Source organism: Mastomys coucha, unplaced genomic scaffold, assembly GCF_008632895.1.
Source record: "Mastomys coucha isolate ucsf_1 unplaced genomic scaffold, UCSF_Mcou_1 pScaffold1, whole genome shotgun sequence".
Lineage (NCBI taxonomy): Eukaryota > Metazoa > Chordata > Mammalia > Rodentia > Muridae > Mastomys > Mastomys coucha.
Window position 1 is genome coordinate 53,683,342 of NW_022196891.1, and position 19,356 is coordinate 53,702,697.

General features: G+C 43.7%; 1 long non-coding RNA gene across 2 annotated transcripts in view; it reads left to right on the forward strand.

The window, feature by feature from the left end:
- Nucleotides 1-4,092: 4,092 nt before the first annotated feature.
- Nucleotides 4,093-19,356, forward strand: part of LOC116101835 — a 35,871-nt gene continuing 20,607 nt past the window's right edge. The window contains exons 1-2 of one of the 2 annotated variants that reach the window (XR_004122936.1): nucleotides 4,093-4,286; nucleotides 11,816-12,004. This is a non-coding gene — a long non-coding RNA (uncharacterized LOC116101835). Of the gene's footprint in view, nucleotides 4,287-11,815; nucleotides 12,005-19,356 lie in introns of those variants that run through there. The other variant, XR_004122937.1, reaches the window with a different exon arrangement.

Genomic DNA, 19,356 nt, shown 5'->3' on the forward strand with positions numbered 1-19,356 from the left:
TTCCTCCCCAACTTGCTTCTTGGTCATGATGTTTGTGCAGGAATAGAAACCCTGACTAAGACAATATTTTATAAATTTTAAGGAATATGACAAAAAAGATATTGTAGCTATTGAAGAGGGGTCTCTGGGAGGAGGTAGGGTACAAAAGGGGAACAAGAATGTGATTTAATTCTATTTACTTAAAATATGTTTTTAAATGTTAACAAGTTCAGATAAATTGAAATCATGTAACTTTTCTCATCATAATGCAATAAAAGTTTAAAATAAAAAAAAGTTCAAATGTCATGTTTTTCAGTGCTCAGCTTTGTAGTCAAAAATTAAACTCATGTTTTCTATTAAAAAAAAAACATGAAAGAAAACATGCAATTGAGGCTGGCTTACAATTTCAGGGGTTCAGTCCCTTATCATTGTGGAAGGGAGCATGGAAGCATCCAGGCAGACCTGGTGCTGGAGGAAGAGCTGAGAGTTCTGCATCTGGACCTACATGCAGCAGAAGGGGACCATGTGTCACACTGGGTGTAGCTGAGCATAGGAGACCCTAAAGCCCGTGTCTACAGTGACTTCCTCCAACAAGGCCACACCTCCTAATAGTGCCACTCCCTATGGCCCAAAGGTCTGTGGGGGCCATTCCTATTCAGAGCACCATAGATGTAATGACAGTTTCTTTTTTCTTTTTTTCTTTTCTTTCTTTCTTTTGTTTGTTTGTTTGTTTGTTTGTTTTCGAGACAGGGTTTCTCTGTGTAGCCCCTGGCTGTCCTGGAACTCACTCAATAGACCAGGCTGGCCTTGAACTCAGAAATCTGCCTGCCTCTGCCTCCCAAGTGCTGGGATTAAAGGCATGCGCCACCACTGCCCGGCTGTGATTACAGTTTCTATTTTTAATTACATTTATTTTATTCTCTTTATGTGTGTGCTATGATACATGTGGAGCTTGGAAATCAGTTCCTCCTCTCACCCACATACCCAGAGCTCCCTCCCACAGAGCCAGCTCACCCAGAGCTCCCTCCCTCAGAGCCAGCTCAGGAGCTTAAAGAACTGTTCTTTTCTGGAACTTGACTTCAGCTGATTCAAGAAGCCTTCCTGCTGAATTTGCTGCACAGCATCTAATAATTTCTCATAGTGCCTTCAGGAGCATAGAAATACAGAAAAAATAACAAGCATCAGCAGGTGCTAGAGCATTCTGAAGTGAAACTATAAATATTAGTCATCCTGAAACAGATGCAACGATTGTTTCCCGAGAATCCAAGGATAGAATGAGCCAACGTGGTCAACTAAAACTACAAAAGAACAGATGTAAGGAAAACCCACTTGCAATTAAGATTCACACTGTTTTTTCCTCATAAAGAGCAAAATTTGCTCTGTTTCTCTCTTCTATAGATGCTCCCTTTAATTAACCTTAACATAGCGATTATATGTTGAGAGTTTTTGAATACCCAGGGTTCTCGCATGCCAGACACAAAACTCAAATAGGAAAGAAAAAACGCAAAAACCTTCCTGCCTCAAGGTTTCCTGCTCTGATTTCCCTCCGTGACGGAGTAAAACAAAATAAACTCTTTCCTTTCCACACTGTCTTCGGTCATGGTGTTCATCACAGCAACAGTAGCCAAACTAAAACAATGGGGACAGTTACTCTGTGGGGACTTCCGAGCGAATTTCCAGCAACGTTTCTTTCCACACATAGTGAGTGAAAATGTTTCAGTGTGCTATGTGCATCTACACACACACACACACACACACACACACACACACACACACACACACACGCATGCGCACAGAACTATTCCTTGGTAAAGGACAAGGCAGATGTCTATCTTGATTTTGAAGCAGGAGCTGCCATTGCAACCTGGTACTCACGTATTAGGCTGGCTGGCCAGTGAGCCCAGAGATCGCCATCTCTCCCTCCACAGCTCTCCATGTACAAATTTGTGCCACCACACCCAACTTTGTACATGGTTTCTTGGGCTCACACTTGGGTCCTCATGCCAGCACAGCAAGCGCTTTACAGATGGAGCTACCTCTCCAACCATTTGGAATATACTTTTTGCTAATTAATGATGTATTATGTTTATTAAAAGGACCCACAGCACCCATGTTAGACAGCTTACAACCAACTGTGACTCCAACTCCAGGGGATCTGATGCCATCTAATCTCCTTGGGCACCAGGCACGCACATGGTGCATATACATACATGCGATCAAACACATACATAAAATACATCTAAAAATGAATACATTAAAGCAAATTCTAACTTCTAGAGATTGCCATCCACAGAGAAAATCCTTATGTAGGGGCTGGGGAGACACAGTGGGTGACCCGCTTGTCATGGTAAGCAGTAGGAGATGAGCTCAGCAAACCAACAGAAGGCAGCAGAAGGGATGCTCTGTGAGTCCTGAGCCTAGGCCTTCAGGCTCTTCGGTTAATCTTTCTGAACAAAGCCACACTGTAAAGAAGTTAAAATGGCTGCCAGACTGTGAGCAGAGCAGCTACTTGGCTTGAACAGTCCCCACAGAGTAACTGTCCTGTCATTTTAGTTTGGCTACTGTTGCTGTGATGAACACCATGACGGAAGACAGTGTGGAAAGGAAAGAGTTTATTTTGTTTTACTCGGTCACGGAGGGAAATCAGAGCAGGAAACCTTGAGGCAGGAACTTTGGAGCAGAGATGGGAGTGTGTATGGGGGCGGGAGGGGGGCTGCTGCTTACTGGCTTGCTTCTCCTGGCCTGCTCAGTTTGCTTTCTTATATACTTAAGGACTTCCTGCCCAGCCAGCGGGCTGGCCCCTTTTACATCGATCACCATTCAAGAAGATGTCTTCTTTTTTTCTTTTCTTTTCTTTTTTTTTTTTTTTCCTGTTTGGTTTTTTCAAGACAGGGTTTCTCTGTATAGCCCTGGCTATCTGGAACTCACTCTGTAGACCAGGCTGGCCTTGAACTCAGAAATCCACCTGCCTCTGCCTCCCAAGTGCTGGGATTAAAGACGTGCGCCACCACTGCCCGGCTGTATAGAGCTTCTACTGTGTATCTTTATATGTATGTGTGTGAGAGTATTCATATTTGTGTATGTGTATGGATGGTTTGTGTGTGTGTGTGTGTGTGTGTGTGTGTGTGTGTGTGTGTGTGTGTGTGTGTGTGTGTGTGTGTGTGTGTGTGTGTGTGTGTGTGTGTAGGCCAGATTAGGCTCAAGTGTCATTCCTTAGGAGCTTTCCATCTCATTTTTTGCAACAGGATCTTTCGTTGGCTTGGAGCTTGTCGGGAGCAGCGCTCTCTGGCCAGCCCTGCCACCGCTACCGCCATGCTGGGCACTGGGCACCGAGTGGACAGGGGACAAAAGCGGGGAGGGTAGAATGACCTATACCCGGCCAGTTTCTGTACTCTGGGCAGCGCAGATATAGGTGTCTGCCTGCACACTCTGCTCTGCCAGAGGGCAGCGTCTGGATCCCAGTCTGAGGGTGGGAGGGGGTGGGAGTGGCAAACATAATGAGACTGCTGCAAGGGGTCCCTTGGCCTCCTGAAAGCCAGGGACATAGATCCCAGCCTCTGGACATCACAAGCGTCTCTGGATGTGAGGAGAGGCTGAGAACGAGGTGGAGAAGAGAGGGTGGGGAAAGAAGCGGCTAGTACAGGGCAAGAGAGTTCTCAGTCTGGCCTCACGGCTGCAAACACTAAGGCTGGGTCAACTCTGCTTATCTAGTTAAAAGGAGGCAATGCATAGTTAAGATACTTTATTATAGAAGAAGAGAAAAGAGGCCAGTCATGACCACGTAGAGGAGAGGAGAAGAAGAGAAAGGGGGGAAGGGAGAAAAGGAAGAGAAGAAGAGAGGAAGAGGGCAAGAGAGCAAGAGAGCAAGAAAGAGGGGAGGGGGCAAACCTCCCCTTATATTGTAGGGCTAGGCTACCTGTCTGTGAGACGGTGCATACTTGGCTGTGGTCAGATGACTTGGGGTAGAGTCCAGCTAGAATGCTGGGAGCTTAGGGCATTGTCTACGTGATAGAACACACCTCTCCTGCAAGGGGGTGGGGGGTGTTGTGACTGAAACGGGAGCCAGGGACCCAGGAGGCATGGCCATACACCTTCCGTCCCATGCAGGCAGAAATTATCACCCACCAGATAACTGGAGTTCCAGACTTGTACTCAACCAGGACCAGGTTGCCTGAACAGACCACTGCCCCACAGGAGCTAGCCAAGCAGGTTAGGCAGGCCAGTGAATTCCAGGTAGCTGGCCCAGGAGCCTCTGCAAGCATTTGCATACATCGCTTAAGAGACTGAATCTCAAACTACTTCAAAAGGTAAGGAACGGACAGACACTCAAGGTTGTTGTAGTGGTTGAGTATGCTTGGCCCAGGGAGTGGTACTACTAGAAGGTGTGCCCTTGTTGGTGTAAGTATGGCCTTGGTGGAGGAAGTGTGTCACTGTGGAGGTGGGTTTTGAGATCCTCCCAGCTGCCTGGAAGAGGACCAAAAGACAGTCCTCTTCTAGTTGCCTTTGGATGAATATGTAGAACTCTCAGCTTCTCTACGCTATGGCTGCCTGGAGACTGCCATGCTTCCTGTCTTGAAGATATTGGACTGAACCTCTGAACGCTGTAAGCCAATCCCAATTAAATGTTATAAGAGTTACCTTGGTCATGGTATCTGTTCACAGCAATGAAACCCTAAGACAGAAGACGGTATCAGGGACTGAGGTATTGCTATGATAGCCCTGACTATGTTTGTATTTGGAGGAATGTGGATGCTGGGCTTTGGAAAGAAAGCAGTGGAATACTTTAAGTGGGGCTTAATGGTGCATCCTAATAGGAATATGGAAGACAGTGGCCCCAAGGGTGATTTGAGCTGTGAGACTCTGGATCTAGATGCTTCAAGGGAAAAATTTAGTATGTGCCCTAGAGACTCTTCTTGTGGTATTTTGGTGATGAATATGGCTGCTTTTTGACCTTGTCTGAAGAGTCTGCCTATGGCTAAGGTGAAGAGATTCATCAGATTAATTTAGTTGAAAAAAGAAGTCTCAAATCAGCCAAGTTTATACTACTCTGTGCTGTGGTTTACTCACATAAAGACTGTTTTGATCAAGTGTAGCAAACTTAGAAAGGTAAAATACTAAAGTGTATGGTTCAATGAGTAAAGGGGCACCAGGAAGTGGGATGAGGCTAAATCCTGTGTTCAAGGATATTAAATGGAATTAAAGGAGTGGTGACCTCAGAGCAAGGACCCACCCAGTTAAATTCATGCATTTGCAGTTGTAATAGGGAGAATTGTATCATGTTAGACATTATAACGACCTGGATATTGTTTTTATTTGGACATAAGGAGACATGATTATGTGCCAAGTTGATAAAGGATGGATTGTGATGGCTATTATCAATTGTCAACCTGACTAAGATCTCTAATAAAATGCTTAGGTTGAGGCATGGTAATACACACCTTTAATTCCAGGAGACAGAGGCTCTTACAGATCTCTGAGTTCAAGGTCAGTTTACAGAGCAATTTCCAGGACAGCCAAGCATAGGTAGTGAGGGTTGTAATAGAACAAGGGGGCTGTGTTCCAGCCCCAGCAAGCAGCCCAACTCAGTAGCCAGGCTCTGGCCTTAGAGTCAAGAGTAGAAGGAGTTACTGGGAAATTTGATGCTGATTAGCTGGAGCTAAGAAATTAAGAAGAGACCAGCATCTCTGAGGTAAAATCTTCTGGCAAGTGTTTTCTGAGAGCAGAAAGAAGCTGTGTTCCAGAGATAGAAGATAGACCTGGTAATGTGTAAGAGTCACCCAGGTGGCACTGGTTTTAAGGCATGAAAGGATCATGGAGAACAACTGAGTCTTGGCACTGTGAGAGGGCAGGCCACTGGTGAAGGTGCAGCCTCAATTGCAGTTGATGGTCCAGAACTCAAGAGGTCATGCAAAGATGTTGAACCAGGCACCATAAAGAAAGCCTATGAGAGGTTATTGGTGAAGCCTAGTTGCAATGGAAGATCCCAGCGTATTGGAGATGCCAGTACCATAGGATGACCACCAAGAACAGCAGTGGCAGTGGAGTGGAATCAACTAGAAACTAGTGTGCTACAGAAGGTAGAGCTGGAAAAGTGATCCAAGCTCTTTAGAGGAGCCCAGAAGATCATGTGTGGATCCCAGATATTGGAACAAGAAGCTATAAAGTTCACTTGGGAGGCAGAGGCAGGTGGATTTCTGAGTTCGGGGCCAGCCTGGTCTACAGAGTGAGTTCTATACAGAGAAACCCTGTCTTGAAAAACAAAACAAACAAACAAAACAAAACAAAAACAAAAACAAAAAAAGAGTTGCTATGGTCATGGTATCTTTTTACAACAACGAAACCCTAAGACAGTTGTCCTCTGACCTCCACAGGCATGCATGGCCATCCACCTCAACAAACCAGCACACAGATAAATACACTTATTTACTCATCCATCACATACACATACACACACACACACACACAACAGATTCTAGGAGCCAGTTAGTAATGTCAGTTATCAACAGCCCAGTCTTTTGTTTGGGAGTCATGATTAAAGCTTCTGAGGCCACACATTTATCTGTTCTGAAAAAAAAAAATTGATACAGCCACACATTGCTCAGCCTGGTCTACATAGCAAGTTCTAGGACATCCAGGACTACATAGTGAGACTGTGTAAAAATAAAGGGGAGGGACAGAAAAAGAAATTGTATGATACATGTATTTGGAGGGTGCATGTGGGTGGTAGTTCCATCTGTGTGTGTATGGGGGGGGGGTGCTGTTAAATCAGGCTTAAATGTCATCCTTCAGGAGCTATACACTTAATTTTTTTTTTTTTTTTTTTTTTTTTTTTGGTTTTTCGAGACAGGGTTTCTCTGTATAGCCCTGGCTGTCCTGGAGTTCACTTTGTAGACCAGGCTGGCCTCGAACTCAGAAATCCACCTGCCTCTGCCTCCCAAGTGCTGGGATTAAAGGCGTGCGCCACCACCGCCCGGCTACACTTAATTTTTTGAAGCAGGGTCTCTCCTTGACCTAGAGTTAGCCAAGTAGGCTAGTCTTGTCTGTGAGCTCCATAAATCTGCACATTAATATATCTCCAGCATTGGGATAACAGTGTGCATGTTTATACCCAACTCTCTCCCTCTCCCTCTCCCTCTCTCTCTCCCTCTTTCTCAGAGGGGGAATTCACATGTCTGGGGATGCAGTACATATGTTCATTTGTCTATGGAAACCCAAAGTTGACATTGTCTTCCTGTCACTCTCCCTTTTTTGTTGAAGCTGAGGCAGAGTCTTTTGCCAAACCCTAAGCTCCCCAATTCCACCTCCTCTAGCTAGCCACCTTTCTCTGGGGACCCCTGCATCCACCTCCTGAGTAATGGGATTTATAGGTGCCTCCCACACTTGCCTGCCACGCCCACTCGTTTACTCCAGTAAAATCCACAATATCGGGGGTAAAAGCCTGATTAAGGATAAGAGGCGTTATGACTTCAAAAGGAGTTCTGTGCCTCCTGGATATTCAGACAGTCACTGGCATCTCAACTCAAACATGTTCCAGATTAGTCTTTCCAATCGTCAATACACCCTCTTATTTAGGCATAAAGGTACCCTCAAGAAATAATTCGTAAATGGCTAAGATTGGGCATTGTCTCCTGGCCAGCCCAATGTTCCAATATATTCTAATTTAATTCCAAGCTGTCCTTAGTTTGGAATTTCTCACAAGGAATCTGCCTTATCAGATAGAATGTCCTCAGAGTTAGCAACAGAGGTCAGGCACCATTGCTTACTGTTAACATAGAATTCTCAGGGCAGTCCCACAGAAGAAAGAACTGTTTTACATACTATAGAGTAATCGAAGGGGTTCCCTCACTTAAGGGCATTAACAGGAACTGCTAGATTGTAACTTCCTGGTGCTTGCCTTCAGCAGACCCAGGGAATTATCATGGGAATACCAAAATAGCCCCAGCAGGGAGGGCACCACTGCTCTTTGGCCTGCTTCACACCTGGATACCTGATCCTACCGACCTTGATATGTCACTTGCCTATGTGACTTCAGTCTTGCTCTCTGATCCTATTGACCTTGTTGTAACCCCCACCCACCTACATGACTTTTGTCATTTGCTCTGTTTTCTGTATACCATATAAGCCTGGTTTTCACTTTGTGCAGGGGCACACTCACTGACTAGAACTAGAACTTAGATGGACTAGGACTTAGATTCATGCAGTCCACAGTCCCCGGGGCCCAGAGTGCTTGGGCCCGGGGGTGGGGTTAGGGTGGGGGAAGTGGGGGGTGGGGGGTGTAGCACCAGTCCAGAGGAGATGGCTACTGCTTTAGACCCAGTGTGTTTCAGGTGGCCTCAGATGTATCTCAACTGCTGAGCTGCCAGATTTATCATTTCTCTTTTGCAATGACTGTAAAAGTCTGATGCCATTTTTAAGAAATACATTCAGATCCCACACTTCCATATGTCGTCTCTGCCATCATTTCTTCGCCTATGCCTTGTCGACCTGACTAGGACCCTGTTTCTCCCGCGGGTTGAGGGAGGCCCAGATCAGCCGGCCCGCAGCACTTGTCCATCTTTTATGTGAGTTCTAGGCATCTTAACTTTCACAGTTCATGTGTGTGTGGCAAGTGCTTTAGCCATAAAACCATCTCCCTGGCCCTTAGTTCTAATTTTATATTATTGTTACCATTTTTTTAACAAGCGATTTGATGATTTACTATATTCCCAAGATTTTTTGTTTCATTTTGAGGATCTGTTTGTCTGTTTTGATCTAGTATCTCACTGTGTAGCCTGGTTGGCCTCACACTAACTCTGTAGACCAGGCCAGCCTCGAACTCTGTCTCCCAAGTTCTGGGTCTAAAGGCGGTAGCACCACCTGTCTATATGATCATATCTTTATTATTATTTGAGACACTGACTCATGCATCCCTGGCTGGCACTGAATTTACTATGCAGCTGAGGAAAAGCTTGAACTCCTGATCCTCTGACCTCCACCTGCAGAGTGCTTAGATTATAGGTATCTATTACCAGCAACTGGTGAGGTACTGGGAATGGAGCCTAGGATTTCAGGCACGCTAAACATGAGCTCTTCCAACTGAGCCACATCCCTAGCCCCATGTCAACATTTTAAAAATTCTATTTTTTATTTTTATTTTTTATTTTTTATTTTTTGGTTTTTTGAGACAGAGTTTCTCTGTGTAGCCTTGGCTGTCTTGGACCTCACTCTGTAGACCAGGCTGTCCTCGAACTCAGAAATCTGCCTGCCTCTGCCTCCCAAGTGCTGGGATTAAAGGCATGCGCCACCACACCCGGCTAAATTCTTTTTTTTAAAAGATGTTTACTTTATGTGTATGGTGTTTGTATGCATGTATGTCTGTGCACTGTGTACATGCCCAGTGTCTGAGGAGACGAGAAGGTGTCGGATTTCCTGAAACTAGATTTATGGATGGTTATAAGCTACCACGTGGGTGCTGGGAATTGAACTTGGGTCCTCTGGAAGAGCAAGCTTTTAACCACCAAGCCATCTCTTCAGCCTCCCATATTAAATTTAATAGAAAAAATATTTCCCTCCAAGCACTTAAGCACCCTATTTATACTCCCCTAATAAGAGTTTCTATGTAGAGCTCATCAGGAGCCTTCAGAGTCCCACACTGGCATCCAACTGTCTGCTTCTGATATAGCTCTTTTGTAAGACTTCAGAAATTTGCATGTTTGATCTTTTATGGGGGTAGAAAGGTCATTGCCAGACAGCGTCCATGGGCTCTGGGAGTCTTCATTTTAACCATAGATTGACTAGCCTTACAGACTGTTGCAATCTGACATGCTGGGCTTGCCTGGGCTTGGGGTAATTAGAATTTTTATATACACTAAGTCACTGCATGCTTTAAGAAGAGTACTGGCATCTTTAGAAGGCCTGAGTAGTTTAGAATTGCCATCTACAAGGCAGGAGAGATGGCTCAGTGGTTAAGAGCACATTCTGAACTTGTAGAGTGTTGCTAGTCTTTGCTACTTTCTTAATTCCCACTCTTATTCCCCCCACCCCCACCTCATTCCCTAACACTAGATAGGAGAGAAACAAGGATAGAAGGGGAAGAGATTCCTGAAACTAGTTTCTTAATTTTTGTCTCTCCATTGACCATGGCTATAACAAATCACAACCAACTTCCCTAAATGACCACCGACACCCTGACCCTGCCTTGCAGGGCCCTCCAAGTTATGTACCCTTTGAAAAGTTCCCAGAATTTCAAAGTCAAACAATCACAGAAATTCTAAGCCAGCACATAAGCTGGCAAAACCACACCCCTGCTAGAGCACAAGGCAAAATCAGAGCCAGCTGCTGCATACAATCCAAAGTGGCCTCACATCCCCACACCTGGGATTAAAACAAAGCACATTCTTACAATCTATTGCTCTCTCTTGCTCTCCCCCAGCCCGCCCCGTGTGTGTGTGTGTGTGTGTGTGTGTGTGTGTTAAAGAAACCAAAATGCCAGAATTCAGAATTCTCAAAAATGTTACTGCAGTAGAGGACCTAGGTTTGTTCCCTAGCACCACATGGCAGCTTATAACTGACTGTAAGTCTAATTTTAGAGAGTCCACACTCCTCCTCTGGCTTTGTGGGCACCTGGCATGCCCAAGGTACACATATTACACATTCAGGCATTCACACATATATGTAAAATAAATAAATAAATATAAACACACACACATATATAACAAATCTGTCTTTAAAACATCATAGAATGAATGTGATATCTATATATCTCCCTACTCAAAATCCTCTGAGTGGAGGTCATAAAGAAAAACGAATAGCTTCATGCCTTCTCTACTGCATATTCCACCAACCATTATTTTTTTGTTTTTGTCTTTATTTTCTCGAGACAGGGTTTCTCTGTGTAACTCTGGCCATCCCAGAACTCACTCTGTAGACCAGGCTGGCCTTGAACTCAAGAAATGTGTCTACCACTTTTTCCTGAGGGATGAAAGGTGTGGGCACCACTGCCCAGCCTTGCCAAACATTCTTAATCTGCCTGAGCTTTTTTTAAACTCAGGGCCTCGCATGTCCTTACTCTATTAGTAAGCTTGTATCTGCCTGGCCCTATGCTAAGTAGGTGCTCTACTTCTAAGCCTGTATCTACCTGGCCCTATGTAAATTGAGTGGGTGGCACAAGCCAATAATCCCAGCATTGAGGGGAGGAGATGAAAGCTGGAGAATCAGGAACTTGAGTTGGGCTACACATTGAATTGGAGTTGAGTCTGAGAATTTGAGACTTTGTTTAAACAACAAAAAGTCAAACATCCATAATGTACATGGGGATCCCAGCATGCCTCACCACAGACATGTAGTTTGTACTCCCAACATTAACAGATTATCTAAGAGCCTACACTGCCTATTGCTCTATTGTGTCAGTAGCTGTCTTACTTAGGTTTCCACTGCTGCAATGAACAAAAAGCAAGTTGGGGAGAGAAGGATTTATTTGGCTTACACTTCCAGACGTAGTCCACCATTAGAGGAAGTCAGGACAGGAACTCAGCAGGGATCCTGGGAGCAGGAGCTCATGCAGAGACAAGGAGGGGGTTTTTCATTCGCGAGTATCCATGTAGTACCTAAGAACTCCAGAAGAGGGCGTCTAGAGCTGGCATAACGGGGTTGTGAAAACCTTCCATGGGTGCTGGGAACCAAACTATGGATCCTGACAGAGCCATTTCTCCAGCCCAGGTTTGATCATGATATATATAATGAAAATTCTGGATTCATCAGTTGTTTTATAGCCTGCAGTAGGTGGCATTTTCAGATGCTAAGAAGATAACAACTCTCACTGCAATCTTAATTTTCAAATCCTCTTTTTGTCATGCAGGGATTGGATACTGAGAGCTACAGTGACAGCTGGCCTGGCAAGGTGTCCCTACTTCTGAAACAGTGGCATGAATACTGTGTATCTATAATGTTGATGCCACAATCGGTTTTCTAGATTTAAAAGAGTTTTAATTTTGTGTATGACAGTAGCCTGTATGTGGGTATATATACCTGTGAAATACATGTGAAGGCCGGAGGTGTCAGATTCTGTGGACCTGAAGTGTCAGATTCTGTGGACCTGAAGTGACAGGCAGTTGTGAGCTGCCTGATCTGGGTTCTGGGAATCGAACTCAGGTCTGCAAGAGGAATGGTGACTTTTAGCCACCTCTAAAGCCTCAGACTGTGTCGTTTTTTTTTGTTTTTTGTTTTTTTTTTTAATGAAAAAGTGATTTCTATCAATACATTTAGGACCTGCAACCTATAACACTAGTTATAAAGGCACCACCAGACCCCCTTAGGGAACATCTATAAGAATTAGGTTACCATGCCAAAGTTCCAGGTCGTTAAACTGAAACTAAGCTATCTGACACTCGAGGAAATCAATACAGGGAGAATTGCCAACCAAATTCCCAGAGAAGACTGAAGCAGGCAGCTGCAGGTGAACTCAGCCATAAAATAGCTGCTTCCCATGAAGGGGACCCTGGGTTCCATCCCCAGCACCAAAACCAAACTGAGCAAAATCAACAGATACACTACAAATAATCCACTTGTGTGCTTATGAGGTTGCTTTCTGTCTTAATTCTTATACATACACAAAAAAAGAAACCTGACATAAGTAGTTATTTTTTTCCATTGTTCTCCTCCATGTCTGCCTTACAAAAATAATAACTTTGTTTCTTTACTATTTTCTGACACATGATCTCACTGTGTAGCCTAAGCTAGCCTGACCTCCTGGTCCTCTAACACATGATTACTGAGACCCCCTGGTCCTCCATCACATGATTACTGGGACCCCCCCTGGTCCTCCACCACATGATTACTGGGACCCCCCTGGTCCTCCACCACATGATTACTGGGACTATAGAGTGTACTACTTTCTTATTTAAGGTTTCTATTGCTGTGAAGAGACCACAGCAATTCTTATAAGAAGGCATTTAATGAGGGCTGGCTTACAGTTCAGAGGTTTACTGTTGTCATGGTGGGAAGCAGACAGACAAGGATGATGCTGGAGAGTTCTATACCTGGATCTGAAGACAGCAGGAAGAGAGTGGGACACTGGCTTGGCTTGAGAATCAGAAACCTCAAAACCCATCCCCAGTGACACGCTTCCTCACTCCAACAAATGCCACTTCTTCTGAGTCTATGGGGGCATTTTCACTCAAACCACCACAGTCAACCTGCCCGGCAGAAGGGTAACTTTAAAATGACTGACCTTCTTCTTGTTTTGTTTGTTTGTTCATTCTATTTTACGATCACTGTTTGAGATTTCTGTGTTTGTTTTTTAAGTTTTATTATTTATGTATGTATATGTGTCTCTGTGCCTGTGCCCAAGGAGATCAGAAAGCATTGGCTCCCTGAAGCTAAAGTTCCAGGCATTTGTGAGTTGCCTGATGTGGGTTCTGGGAACCAAACCCGAGTCCTCAGTATGCACCTTAACCACCAAGCCATTCCTCCAGCCCTTGTTTTGCCTTTGAGACTGGTTCTCCTGTACCCAAGCTGATCATAAATTCACTGTTGTTGCTTGGAATGACCTTGAACATGTGCCACTGGGCCTGGTTTATTTGGTGGTGGGGATCAAGCCAAGGTCTTCATGAATGCTGGGGAAGCACTCCCTGACTGAACCATAGAACCAGCTCCCTGGTTTTATGTTTATTCTGAGGCAGGACCTCACTAGCATGCCCTTGGTGCATTCTTAGCTCAGAATGGCTTTGAGCTTGGAACCCCTCAGCCAACCTCCCACGGCTGGATTGCAGCCTTGAATGACTAAGACTTGGCTTTCTCCTGTCCTTAGGTTTGGACTTGGGCTAGCCTCATCCTGTCAGTTTTCCTGCTTATCAGGCTGTTGGACTCAGCTCTTCCAGGTCTCCAGTGTCGTTGCATAAAGGCCACTGGTTTAAACAGTTTGAGTGATTGTGTTTGGGACTTAAATTTCTTCTCTCACCAACTTGTTGTGAGAGAGGTAAGCCTGGTCTGGTTTAATTCAAGCTCAGTTTGAGTCAGGCAGATTAAAGAAGATGAGGAAAACACAAACTTCATGGATTCTACCTGTGTTGTGTGACAAAACTTTTCCTGGGGAGAAACAACACATGTGTTTATTCACCCCAGATAGTTAACCCACCACAAACCAAAGTATGGATACCACCAAACTTGGTGACCAATGAGTTTTATTGGGGTTACTTACAGGAATATGAGTGAGGGGTTACTCACAGGAGCATAAACAACTCAAAGAATACTGCATCATCAAGGCCCACCCCAGCATGGTGACAGCTCACAAAATCTGAAGTCTTCTAGTTTCTGCTTCTTTCAGGTGGCTGGTCTGGTCTCAGAGCCTTCTTTGGAGCTTCTCTTGTCTGCAAATCTTCTCTGAAGCTCAAATCCTTCTGAGAGAAACTCTCAGCTTTTATTGCTTACTCTGGCATGGAGGGACCTAGTGAATCTGTTAAGTTTCAGGGACTTCCTGAGGCTATTTTGAATTGTCTATCTTCCTGCTTAAAGAGATCCCCTGTGGGATGGACTTTTTCAATCTTGAAAAAAGCTGTTAGGGAGCTCTCATTACTTCCACACCCCAAACACTGAGAGATAAGACAGAAACAGCTTTCAGTGACAGATCAATAAAATCTTTAAGTAATCCAAATGATGTTTCTATGTGCCAATTATGCTGAAGAAGCTGTGTCCTTTATAAAACATTAAGATTAAAAAGAGAAGGCAGTGAAGAAGCAAAGAATGGAGGTGATCCCCAGGCAATGGTTGTGCTCTTCTTTAATCCCAGCACTTGAGAGGCAGAGCAGGTGGATCTCTGAGTTCAAGGCCAACCTGGTCTGCAAAGTGAGTTCCAGGACAGTCAGCGTGGAGAAACTCTGACTCTAAAATAAAAAAATAAAAAAATAAAAAAATGAAAGGAAGAATGGAGGTGCCTCAAGGGTGACATATAGACATAGTTGACAGATTTGGCAAATAAGAATCCAATACACTCAGTATTTGATCTGGCAACCCTGGCTTTAGAAAATAAGTTGAGAATAGTTACTGGTACCAGAAATGAAAATAACTTATACAAATGCCTAATTTTTGAAAGGATTGTCTAATGGAATCATAAATCTGGGCTGGGATGTAGTCCAGGTGCAGAAGTTGGGCTCACCATGCTTACACCATAGATTTGATATCCAGCTAAAAGAATGGGAGTGGGAGAGGGAGAGACTTCATGGGAAGCCTTGAGCCTGACTGAGAAGGCTTTGGCCAGCCAGCTTAACCATGTCAAGCCTCCGCACTTGTATAAGTAGGAAGTGCTCCAAGCAAGTGTCCTGGTTTTCTCTCTGTTACTGTGATAAAACACTCTGACTAAAAGTAGTGTAGGGGAAGGAAGGGTGTGTTTCATCTTACAGGTTATAACCCATTATTGAAAGGAGTTCAAGAGTGTGAACCATGGAAGAGGCTGGAGAGATGGCTCAGCAGTTAAGAGCATTTCCTTCCAAACAATCCAAGTTCATGTCCTACACAACACCACATCAGGCAGCTCATAATCACCTGTAACTCCAACTCCAAGCTGTCTTCTGGTGTCCACGGTCATGTTAACTCATACTTGACTTTCATTCACACAGGCACATCATATGTACATAGTTCTGTCTCTGTCTGTCTGTCTGTCTGTCTGTCTGTCTGTCTGTCTGTCTGTCTGTCTCTCTCTGTATGTGTGTGTGTGTGTGTGTGTCCTCTCAAGGGGAAAAAAAAGCAGAGAAACACAGCTTTCTGGCTCATGCTGAGCTAGTTTTCTTACACAGCCCAGGGCCTCCTGCTCAGGGAATGGTGCCACCATCTCTTGGCAGTTCCTCCTATAACAGTTAGCAATCAAGATAGTCCCCCCACACACACAGAGATGTCCAGAGGCCAATATAATCTGGGCCTCTTAGGTGACTGTACTGCCTTGTTTTGTGTGTCAACTTGACACAAGCTGGGGTTATCACAGAGACAGGAGCCTCCCTTGAGAAAATGCCTCCATGAGATCCAGATGTAAGGCATTTTCTCAATTAGTGATCAAGGATGGGAGGGCCCATTGTGGGTGGTGCCATCCCTGGGCTGGTAGTCCTGGGTTTTATAAGAAATCAAGCTGAGCAAGCCAGAGGAAGCAAGCCAATAAGTAACAGCCCTCCATGGCCTCTGCATCAGCTCTTACTTCCAGGTTCCTGCCCAGAGTGAGTTCTTATCCTGACTTCCTTTGGTGATGAACAGCAACATGTGGAAAGTGTAAGCTGAATAAACCCTTTCCTCCCCAACTCGATTCTTGGTCATGTTTTGTGCAAGAATAGAAACCCTGACTAAGATAGTGACTGTGTCTAGTTAACACTTTAAGCTAATTTTGATCGAAAACCTCCCAAGATGGCATGTTCTTCACACTTACTACAGACGTGCTACCTTTATGTGGGTTCCAGGAGTCAGACTCAGGTAGTCAAATTTGTTCTGCAATCATGTCACTCACAGAACCATCTTACTGGTCCATGTTTCCATTTTTTAGATTATATATGTAAACTTTGCTATTGGCCTCCCTCAGTGTAGCTGTCCAGTGGCCATGGAGATCTGGGTATACCTGAAAGGGAAGCTGGGAATGAAGTAGGACAGGCGGTCGAGAAAAGAATGAAACCAAGACAAAGTTTTTCTGATCAAGGCTCAAAGTTTAATTTTCAGCTCTGCGTTTATATAGGGGAAAACCCACAGACCCATCCTTTGTTTCAGCTGGATTATGTTGCAAAACAAGCACAGCAGCTCAGCTAGCAGTCTGCTTCTGCAGGAAATTGCAGGTGGACAAGGCAGGAGACTTCCACCCAGGCCAGTGGAAGACCGACTGTGGCAAACAATTAAGGTCTGGTTAGCCTTCTCAGGGCTGGGGGAAAGGCACAATTCCCCTTTTTTATTTTTTAAAAGATAAGTGGAACTGGGGCAAAAGATTTACTTGTACTCCATGATCCTGTCTAGGAAATATGGTGGCTAGGCAGCTGTGTCTGTCTTAGTTCTGGGTCTATATTGTCTCTTCTTACCCGTCTTGGAGAACAAGTGCAGCTTGTTGGTGTTTGTTTGGACATACACGGCCTTTTGTCACTTGTTGCTGTCTTAGGTTGATAGGAGCTCAAGAACGCCAGGTGCCCATCTCTGACCACCGGCCTCCATTCATCTCTGACCACCTTTTTCCCATTCAGACCAAAGCCATGACGGACATATGAATATGCACTCAATGCTTTTCTTCATAGTAATGAGTAACTGCCATGGGGATTAACTGAGCTTGCTGAAGGCGATCCCGTGTGGAGGCAACCAATCTGCTCAGATACAAAGTCAAAGGTTAAAAGCAACAGGATTAAAATTGTCTACGGGAATATCCCAGGTATTCAATTAAGCTACTAACTGGCAAATATCAAACACAAAGTCTGGCCACCAGGTGTATAGGAGGTAGCTTTGAGAATTGATAGAAAGCACTTGCTCTCCAGTAGGAGTGGAAACTACACTCCAAGTTGACTCAGCTGGCTGATAGGGATTTTGAGCCGTCTTCATAATTGGAATCATACTTACTAGAAGACTCAGGATCTGTGTCCATTTGGCGGACCAATCTTTCAGTCAGCCATTGGGCTCTGTGGTCTTTTTGTGAAAAAACACAGACAGAACCTTGCCCCCATATTAAATACTTGATCAGGACCATGCCATATGCCAGTAAGTGGATTCTTCCATTTCACCTAGGCATAAGTATGCCTAGTTGCCATAGACACTCAGCAAAGAGTTCCTTGGCATCGAAATTTTAAAAATTTAAAAATAAAAAGCACATGATTTAAATAATGTGGTGTATGGGAATATAATTCCCCCTTTTTGTTTTTTAAGAAGATATTATTTTAAAGTTCCACTATACTTTGTCTTTGAGAATTATAAAGAATCCCAGTACTACGGGTAATATTAAATTCTCTACAAAACATCTCATATGCTTGACTGTAATAGCCAGTTCCATTATCTGTTTTAAACTGATTTGGAACACCAAGCATAGAAAAACAATGCAGGAATGACTAATTACATTTTTAGTTGCTCTCAATAACCCATAGGACCGTGGTTCTCAACCTTCCTAATGCTGCAACTCTTTAATACAGTTCTTGATGTTTGGTGACCCCAACCATAAAATTATTTCATTTCTACTTCATAGCTATAATTTGGCTACTGTTATGAATCCTAATGTAGCTGAGAACACCCTTGAACTTGTAATCTTCCTGCTTTCTCCTATCTCTGCCTTCTAAATGCTGGGGATTAGAAGTGTGTTCCATAAAGATTTTGAGGATTTGTCTACTTCAGTGATTCTCAAAGTTTGGCCTCCCAGAAGAACATCAACAGCATCACTTGGCAATATATTAGAAATCCAAATTCTCAATTTGGATCCTGTATCATTTTTCGAACATAGACTATTGTGATGGACTCCAGAAAACCCTTTGGGTGGTCCTTATAGGCATTGATGATTGAGAAGCAGTTAATGTTAAAGGACCCAAGTGAGCAGACTTAAAGTTGTTGAGCCTGTTGTTATTGTTTTTCATTGGTACCAGGTGTTGCTGTTCACCTGTGACCTAACTCTGTGGTCAGAAGATTGCAGGAAGTGGTGATGGTTTAGTTGTCAACTTGACACAATCTAGAATCATATGAGTCACAAGGAGCACTTGTCTATAAGGCTAGTCTGTGGGTATGTCTGTGCCAGACTGTCCTGATTGCCTTGATTAATTCGGGAAGATCCAGCTTGAAAGTGAGTGGCACTGCTCCCTGGTCAATGATCCTGGTTTTGATGCCAAACTTAAAAACATGCCTGGGTCTGAAAGGGGATGAGCAATAAAGTAGAACAGTATAAAACAATTTTAATATTATTCATATTTAAATAATATTTGAATCCTATTATATTAAATCCTGTGGCCAGAAAGCCTAGAGGTGGATTCTGAGCCCAAGCAGGAGACAGCAGGAAATAGAAGCAGCATTTATTCAAATATTTACAACCAGTCAGAAACCAGCATGCAGTGGCCAAGTACATCTTAAATTAGCTTTTGTGTAATCTGAATAGACTTTCTTTTTTTTAAGTTTTATTGCATTATGATGAGAAAAGTTACATGATTGCAATTTATCTGAATTTGTTAACATTTAAAAACATTTTAAGTAAATAGAATTAAATCACATTCTTGTTTTCCTTTTGTACCCCAACTCCTCCCAGAGACCCCCCTTCAATACCTACAATATGTTTTTGTCATATTCTTTAAAATTTATAAAATATTATAACAATAAAAATAAGTATTATAAAAGTTGTTTGACATAAAATAATCAATCAATTTAACAGTCTTATGTAGATGCTTGTCTACAGCAATACTGAAAATACATGTTTTTCTCAAT